Here is an 8,573-nt window from a genome sequence, read left to right as displayed (position 1 = left end):
CCACGTTAGCAAACGTCTTGATACTATTATCCTTCAATATTTATAAACTAGAATTTATAGCAACTGAAATGTACAAAAAGTTGTAGACAAATAAAAGTCTCATTGATGATTTTAAGAACCCTAGAGAACATTATTATTTTTTATACCAAATATTATAATTTTTTTAACTGTTATATTGTTAATATAAGATCATTAAGAAGTTAAAAATCTCAGTATTCGTAAAAAAAACTGAATTTATTGTCACGAATCATTGAATAAATCATAAAAATAAAATAAATCAGCAAAAAATATATCATCAACGCAAATTATTAATTAAAGCAATCAGAGCAATTGGAATTGAATATCCTCCTTCCTTTAATTAAATAGAGAAGTTTTTCTGTGGAATGATGGAAAATTGATGATGTAAACTAGTATTCACAGCTCATCCGTAGCACTTGCAGGTTCTTTTCAAGAAATTGGTGCAATAACCTCCACGATATCTCACACTTTTGCAGTGATTATGGCATCTCATTTGATCAAAAGGACAACCAAATCCTGCATCAACTGTAACTGCAGCTGAAATAAAGAACAAAAATTTCTAAGATTGCAGAATTAACAATAGTATATGAAAATACCGCTTTGAGAAAAATCATTCTTCCAAATGCCTTTATAAGGGCTGTTTTTCGGGGACATTTTTTTCGGGGACAAAATAATTAAATAATAATTATCATTAAATAGGTCATAGCAAAAAAAAATTACATTGGGTGTTTTTCCAAAAATTAAAGTTATCGTTTAAATGTTTTTAATTTACTACTGAATTCAAAACTTTTGTGCATTATATTCAAGGTGTATAAGTACAATATTCAAGTGTTCTATAATTCATATTTTCAGAATTCTCATTAAAAAGTAAAATCTACACTACGTGAGTTACAGGAGTATATTGAAACAGAAAAAGGCTCTATCAAAATCTGGCATACCACAGTGCAGAAAGGTGGATGTAATAAACATGAAAAAAGGTTTAATTGAAGGTGTAAAAATGATGTTTCGAAGAATCACCTTTCACTTCATATCTGTTGTCTTCCCATTATCATACCTTTCTTTTTAATTACATTCACTATCCTGGACGGCAAATGTGTATGCTCTTATGTTTTCATTATTTAATAAGAATTCAAAAAATATATATTAAAGGCAGACTGTAAAGGACATCCTACATATATTGCAACCTGTGTAACTGAATTGAAGAAAATAATATTGAATTTAACGAAAATAAAAGATAGTGCTAATTTTAAAGATTCTTATTTTCCCTTTAGTGTTTTTTTGAAATTTTCCATGTGTTTTGTTAGTGAATTCTTTTTACATTTTTTTTTTTTTACTTGCTAGTAGAAGAAAAGTAAACAAGATTACTTTTGTTGAGTGCAATGATTTCACCTTCTGTGCTACTCTCGAATAATGTTCCCCAATTCGATCATCTGTTACTGTTAGATTTAAAAATAGTACCAATGCATTTAAAAATAGTACCAACGCATGAAAAAAAAAATTTTTTTTTCGTTTTTCATTTTTTTTTAAATTTATGTTTTATTATCCCTGTAAAAGTTGATTGCAATAAATTCGTTTAAATATTTTAATCTGGGAATATTTCAATATCATTTATCCCCTTAAATAATTTGCAGCATATGTACTAACTTTAAGAACTAAAATTTGTTAAAAGTCAATTTTCTTTTGAAATATAACTCAACTTTAACTCGTATTTCAACAACGAAATTCCTAACATAAATCACATTTTTGATACCGAAGAAGAATTAGTTCTAATAAGCTCTAGTTTTTTTTACCCTTTGATAAATAAAAAAATACTACAAAGCTGGAGACAATACTACTACATAATAAAGTTTAGAAAAAAATACTAAAAATTAAATTAATTTAAATAAGCTTTTAATTTAAATCAGATTTAGTTCAGTTTTGGGGATTCTGACATCAAAATCTCGAATACATTAGGAATGAACATTGTACCTTTTTTTAATAGCAATCTGCATAATTTTTGCAAAATTACGATTTTACTTCATAAAGAACAAACAACTATTAAGATATGAATTTCTTTTTTCCTTTTAAAACTCAGGCTAGCATTAACCACATTTCGATAGAACTGTTTCACATATTTTTTTAAAAAATCATTTGGAATGTCTATTTTGTTCTAATAAATTATTTAACATAATAAAACTTAAAAATAATTGTAAAATATATGATTTTAAAAACAAAACCTTACATTACAACTTTTTATATAAATAGAAGAAAAACTACAGTGCCAATGTGTATCAAAAACAATCGCAAAAACAGTTTAAAATGAATTAAAGAAAAAACTTTTTAATTTGAAAAATAGCTACCATGTACGTAAACATGTTTCAATTGTTTTTTTGTTTTCTTTGACGCATGAAATTCCAAATTAATCAAGTTTTAGAATTCAGTAATTTTATTTAAAAACTCTTAGACGCATGTTTTGTTTTTTACTAATTTAAGAATATGAATATGCCTATATTTATTAAAAAAAACGTTAATTTTTAAAATAGGGAAAAAATAACGCATTGATTAAATTATTATTTTTAAATGTATTTTCTTTATATTAAATCAATTCATTAATTTTATCTATGTAAAAAAATAGGGTATCTAAACCTTTTATGAAGTCTACTAACTGCAAAAATATATCATGATACTTTATGCACACAAAATCACCCTCTCAGCAACAAAGTGATAAAATATAATACTGTAGAAAAAATAAGAAAATTTAAGAAGAAGTAGTAAAAAAATTTCGTACAATCTTTGTCATAACCTGTCCACCGTAAAGATAAACCCGTCCACTTTACGCATGCTGTATTTTAAAAATTATAATTATAAATCATCGTTTTTTTAGAGAGATAAATTTTAACTATGAATTAATAATGAAATTTGTCTTGTTTACTCCCTTCACAGAAATAAACTCCTGTTCTGTTTACAGACTTTCTCTGTATATTTGAGGGCTTAAAGCTGATTTGTTGATAAAATGGTTTGTTTCCTATTTTTCATCCTATTCATAAATGGATTAAAACCTTCTATTGAAACTCTGTTTGTTTACCGCACGATAACTCTTAACTTTTTTTAAATGTTTTTTACGATTATTTTCTTTACTTTCTCTTATTTTTCAGCTATTATAATGGTTCAGAATATTGTAAGACTGATATTAATATTCGACTTAAATTCAAATTTGTACTTTTGGTAAGCCCGGCATTTTTATACAGGTAGACCAGCATAGTTTTAAACCTTCTGACACTTCAATATTATTTCAATAAATAAGACTTTTAAGATAAAAAATAAATTAAGATTATTGCTCGCACTAAAATTCTAGAGCTGCGGTAGCTCAAGAGACAGAGCGCTAGTCGGGATAACTTTTTATTAAAAGAATTTAAATCTTTTAAATGCAGACACAACAATTAAATTAATCAGTATTTATTATTATTTTTCAAAAGCTGGTTTATATTCACAAATTGTTAATTAAATATAAAAATGTAAAGATAGCAGAATTAAATGTTTAAATATAATGACTATTAAGCTTCTAACCTAACAATTAGAGAAGATTAAAATTTTAATAAGCTTAAAATTTTAAAATAAACAAATATTTTTAGCATATTGAAAATTATAAATATCAACTTAAATCAAAATTCTAGTAACTCTAATAAATTAACAAAATACAACATCAAAAGTATTTAAAATAAAGAAAAAAAATATTTTCTCACCAAATGCGCTTATCAAAACTGCCACCAACAAAAATAAGTATTTTGCCTGCATCGTTCTGAAAAAAAATCATTAAATTGTTAAATTCGCAAGTAATTAAAAAAAATAAGATACTCTGCTTTTTGTACGGCAATAAACATGAATCTGCATACGTGTGAGCTAATTGAAATATGTACAAGACCTATATGTTACCTATAGATTTTTACTTGAAAAAAAATAGTTTCATAAACTTTTATACCATTAAGAAGTGAAATGGATATTCTTTATTTTAATTTAAAACTTAAAAATGGGATGTTTGAATTAATTTTAATGCTTACAAGAATTTTAATTATTTATCTTAAATTAAAAACTCACACTCGATAGTCTAACATCTTATAAAGTGTAAACAGATATATTGACTTCTTATACATTACCAGTTAAGCAAATTTCATATGTGCATGCGTAGTTTCAAGCAAAATTTAGTTTAAAATAAATTAAAAACCATTACCTTCTCCTTTACACTTAATCTATTTTACAATTTATTAACCAAATTTTTATTCCAGTTTAAAGTTACAAGATGGTTTTCATAATAATTATTTAAAGAAATAATTTGCATGTTGAGGTTCGAGTGCAGATTTAATGGACACAAAAAAATTTTTTTCGAAAATATATCACAAAGTATAATTAAGCAATAATACAAATAATATTCATTTAATATTCAATTACTACTAAAAACACAGATCTCCTATTTACCTATTCACTTTACCTATTAATTACCTATTACCAGCCAATTACCGACATACCAAATGTAGTTACAATTTATTTACCAAAAGTTTCATGCAAGTTTAAAGTTACAAATTGGTTTTCATGACTATTATGCAAATCAATAATTTACATGTTGAGGTTCGAGTATAGATTTAATGGAAACAAAATAAAGTTTTTGTTAAAAATATATCACAATGTATAATTAAGTAATAATACAAATGATATTATTTTAATACTCAACTATTACTTAAAACATGATTCAGCTACTTACCGAATCACTTTGTCAATGATACAGATAGAAGAAATTCTTGTTCTGTGTTCCTTTTCTGCACGCATATATATATACATGCTGCATTTTTGCACTGTATTTACTTAGAGAAAGGAAATTCCCCACAATTTGCGTGAAAAAAGTGAAATTTATGCACACACTTTAAGTGTGTAACAATAAACATTTTTCCAAGAAAAAGAAGTATGTTTTGGAAAAAGCTGTTGCATTTGGGGAAAATCACTTTCACTTCCGATTTAAGCTTTGCGTTTACAAAAGCGGGAAGTCCGTGCTTGTAAAATATTTGCAAACAGTCGTTTTATTTTTATTTGTTATGCTATGTTTTATTATTATTTCTTTTTGCAATTCTTATCTATTTCTTTTTATTCTGGTTTTTCCCATCGAATCATAGGGAAAAAAATAATATTCTAGGTAAATCAAAATAAATTTAAACAAAAATTATTAATAAAACATACTTAATTAAAAATTTAGTATACTCATTATTGAAAGTTTTCACTTATTTAGTTAAAAACTTAAAGGAGTCCACTTCAAGGAGCTGAATCTCTATACCCATGTTACAAAAATATTTATTTTGAACGCAGAAATTCTGTCGATTGACATTTAAGTCAAGCTTACAAAATTTCTCTGGCAATAAGTATACACTTTTCGTGAATGTAACGGAATCTTTTTTTTAAATTTTGAACAAATTATTTTTAAAAAAAATATTGTTTGTTATCAAACGAAGATTTCTAAAACAAATCACCCAAAAATTTCACAATTCTATTTGTAAATTTCAGAATAAATAAATGGTTAAAAACTCCAGTTTAATTAATCAAATTTATTTTAGGAATATGTATACCACAGTTCTAGTTTACTGGAAAGGTTGTTCAACAGATAAATATTTCTTTTGTGTGGGAATGTTTAGTTTTAAGAAAAAAATCGCTAAAGCATACCACAAAAAAGTGGCTCATTTTCCAATTGTAGTTTTAAAGGAAAAGCGGTCAAATATTTTTATCTTTATAATGAAGTAAAAATTGAAGTATGTCGTGTTTATTCGGAAAACGGGAAGTGAATACTAACCGAATTAGTAAAAAAAAAACTCTCACTTAAATCCATATAATTTTTTTATTTAGCAATTAAAAAAGCTAAGCTTTCCAGTTTATTAAAAAGCACTAAAAATTTATATTCATACCACAATACTTATTATGCGACCGGTCGGTCTCATGTCCCGCAGTAGATTGATCGTAAAGACAAGGTTCCCAGTAGAACACCGAAGTCAAGCATCACTGGCTGAGGTCAGTAAGTAGGTGGGTGACCACTTTGATCACCTTGCGTGGGGACCGAGGGTGCGCGGAATCCACTCGTTCCTCGGCCCTCGTTAAACTGTTCAACCGTAAAGTGCTCGACTTCGCGCGCAGGTCGTCGGGCTACCAAAGCAAAGGAGCCATCCTTTTTGCAGAGGATCAAAAATGAGATGGCATGTCTTTAGATCATCCTCAGAAATGTTTCCCATACCATCGCCAATAGCCCATTGTGCAGCTCCAGTGCGATGCAAATAAAGTGCCTAACCTGCCATCGGTTTTTATGCAGGCTTTAGTATAACCCCTCTCCTCACACCTTTATTTGTTTATAAAATAATCTGAAGGGCTTTCTGCTTTTTAGAGAACTACGCTTTCTCCAAAGGTGAATTTTTTTATATTTAAAAAAAAAACATTATGATTCAGATTTTGGAATTCCTTTGAACAGTAAAATACACAAAAACACATATTATTTCCTAATTTAAAAAAACGTTTTTTTTATCAGTGTCCCTTTTTAATTAATTCCCCCAAAGCGTTTATATGTATTGATATTTCATTGTTTTTAAATGTGTCTTATACTGTAGAAATTTGGGGACGGATAAGAGATATTTTCGTTTTGTTTTTTATCAAATTTAAATAAAAAAAACTTTTAGTGAAGAAATTTATAAACAAAAGTTTTGTGGGAAGTCGAAAACAAGCAAAATTATAAAACCTTAATTTAGTCACATTTTGTTATTTGTATTAGCGTTACTGTCGTATTTAGTATAATTAACGAATTTTTAATGACATAATTTTAATTATTTTATACTAGAATATAATATATCATTCTTATTCAGAAAATGTTGAAAAAAATAAAATTTATTCTTTTACTTTTCTTGTAATTAATTTATATTTTATTTTTTATATCGTGCTTAAAGTAATTTAATTTAGTTTCAAGTATATGCAAAGGTATGATTAATATATGAGGAAAAATGACTATAAATGCCATTATTATTTATTAAGTTACTTTAAGTTTCACTGCAAAAAAAACCTTTTTCACCAACTCACTTTGGAAATTATAACTGTTTTTCACTAATGATTTATTTTATTTATTTAAAATGCTCTTAAATTTACACAACTAATTCCTGAATTATACTAGCATTAAGCGAACATTTAGTGATTTCTTTCCGTTCTAAAATATAACCAAAAAAACTCAATGCTCTAATTGAGTTTCAAAAATTTTTTTTTTACATTTTCTCAACCAAAATGAATATTTTTCTACTATCGTAATGGAAGTATACGTTCTTTTAAAACTGTTCGATAAAATTCAACGACACCCTTTTCAGCTGCGAAGCATATTAATAATTTTCACAGGTCATGTAACTGTCATTGACACTTGCGCCCAATGAACTGATGATACATATTATCATTTGCCGAAGAATGAAATTTTACTGCTGTTATTAGCATATTTAAATAATACCACTACATCAACTCTCTTCTTTTGTTACTATTATTAAAAAAGGTTTAAATTTAGCTGCCAAATAACAAGGCCATTAATTTAAAATATTACGAATTTATTTTCAAAAAAATGCAGCATTTTGGAACCTATATTTACTCAGTAAAAATCTGTAGTATGTAATCTCCAGTTTATTTTATTGTATTGTTGGCCGTACATTATTTGTTGTTGTGGCTGCCGTATATATAATAATGTTGTATTGTATTATTTAAACAGCCTATTTATAAAGTGTGCCCATTTATGAAGTTTTTAAAAATTCTAATTCAAACTTTCCATGGAATTTTAAACCTAATTCGTACAACTACACTCAGAAAAAAAGTATAGTACCGTTCATTACACGGCCGCACATTACAGCCGTACATTATTTGTTGTTGTATTGTTTGTTGTTGTTGCCGTTTATATAATATTGTTGTATAGTATTATTTAAACAACCTATTTACGAAGTGCGCCTATTTATGAAGTTTTTAAAGTTCAAATCCAAACTTTCAAACCAAAGTACATTGCGTTTACACTACTTATTAGCTAAATATTTAAAATATTTTTTTTTAATAATTAAAAATCACACACTTGTAAGGTTTTTCTTTGAAATTGTCAAAGGTTTTTCTTTGAAATTGTTGTTGTTTTTTAGGTAAATTGAAACCATTAATAAAGAAAATGGAAATAATGTAACGTTAGTTAAGTACTTTAAATTTTAGAAAAGTTACTTTTTTATACTAGAATTCTTTCTCAATTTTAAACTAATGATTTCGTTGAAACAGATTTTTTTATCTACATTTTGATCTACTAGAAAGTCCACTATTATCTACTAGAAACATTTAATCTACATCTACTGGAAAGAGAACATTTATTTTGAAAATATTTTAGAGCTGAAATATTCCTGAAGGAAGGAATGAGGGTACTTAATGAAACTCCAGGTAATCCATAATATCTGATTCCTAAAATATCTAAACACCAATTCTCCATTTATTAGTCGAACCTGAGTTTTTCATCCAGATCTGCTTTTTGTGATTAAAAAGTAGGAATTTCCGGCATT

General features: G+C 26.6%; 1 non-coding gene across 1 annotated transcript; it reads right to left on the bottom strand.

Annotated features, from left to right (window-relative positions):
- Nucleotides 1-470: 470 nt before the first annotated feature.
- LOC107450350 (uncharacterized) lies at nt 471-4,976 on the bottom strand. Its single transcript, XR_011636363.1, has 3 exons — nt 4,754-4,976; nt 3,741-3,796; nt 471-555 (listed from the first exon to the last, which is right to left on the bottom strand). It is a non-coding gene; the product is annotated as an uncharacterized protein (transcript).
- Nucleotides 4,977-8,573: the final 3,597 nt, after the last annotated feature.

The sequence above is a fragment of the Parasteatoda tepidariorum genome, chromosome 3, assembly GCF_043381705.1.
Source record: "Parasteatoda tepidariorum isolate YZ-2023 chromosome 3, CAS_Ptep_4.0, whole genome shotgun sequence".
Lineage (NCBI taxonomy): Eukaryota > Metazoa > Arthropoda > Arachnida > Araneae > Theridiidae > Parasteatoda > Parasteatoda tepidariorum.
The sequence above is the reverse complement of the archived record's forward strand: the minus strand, read 5'-3'. Positions and strand labels throughout refer to the sequence as shown.